Source organism: Phytophthora infestans, genomic scaffold (genome assembly GCF_000142945.1).
Source record: "Phytophthora infestans T30-4 supercont1.27 genomic scaffold, whole genome shotgun sequence".
NCBI classification, from domain to species: Eukaryota; Oomycota; class Peronosporomycetes; order Peronosporales; family Peronosporaceae; genus Phytophthora; species Phytophthora infestans.
In genome coordinates this window covers 350753-351784 of record NW_003303732.1, presented here as the reverse complement: position 1 = coordinate 351784, position 1032 = coordinate 350753, and positions in this window count along the sequence as shown.

Here is a 1032-nt window from a genome sequence, read left to right as displayed (position 1 = left end):
ACGTGGAACTGATGGCTATACCCGCTGGCTACTACGTTTGCGTGCCAGCCGGCTGATATTTCGTGGAACAAGCCATTAAAAGACAAAATGCGGAAAAATTGGGTGGAGAACATGTTGAAACAACTACGCGCTTCAACTTCGACGCTTCCGTTTAAGACAAAAGCACCTACACGGCAGCAATTAATAGGTTGGACGAAGAATTCGTGGAATGCGTTGTCTCGCAAAACGGTTAAAAGCGGATTTGAGAAAGCAAAAATGGTATCCATTGAGCCTACTGAAAACTTAGAGGCTGGAAGGGAATCTTTCCCCCGCAGGGGGAGCGTGCAAAAGTACCAAATTGTCTGCCGTCTCGACCAGTTTGCAGCTAAATAGCTACCCTATCGCTACCAGAAAAGTCCATACCGTATTTGAGATCTCCTACTTCAGAGTGATCTCTTAATTCAGACTGCCCTCCAACCAATCACATATCGAGAATAGAACAGCGCACAAGTCTAGATCTCCTAATTCAGAGTACAAAAAACATGCTAACCTGTAACTATCCACCAGCTCATTGCAAGAAATTTTCGGGACATTGGCGCCTTGACGTCCATATTTTCGCTCGGCTATTGAACGTGGAACTGATGGCTATACCCGCTGGCTACACATTTGCGTGCCAGCCGGCTGATATTTCGTGGAACAAGCCATTAAAAGACAAAATGCGGAAAAATTGGGTGGAGAACATGTTGAAACAACTACGCGCTTCAACTTCGACGCTTCCGTTTAAGATAAAAGCACCTACACAGCAGCAATTAATAGGTGGACGAAGAATTCGTGGAATGCGTTGTCTCGCAAAACGGTTAAAAGCGGATTTGAGAAAGCAAAAATGGTATCCATTGAGCCTACTGAAAACTTAGAGGCTGTTATCACACCTCTCTGACAAAGAACAAAGATTGAGAGCTGCTCCGACGGGTTGCAGGAAGAAATGACATATTGCGGTGTCGCTGTGTACCCGCGGGAGGAGGGAGAGAAGCTCACACCTCGGGAGAGGGGGAG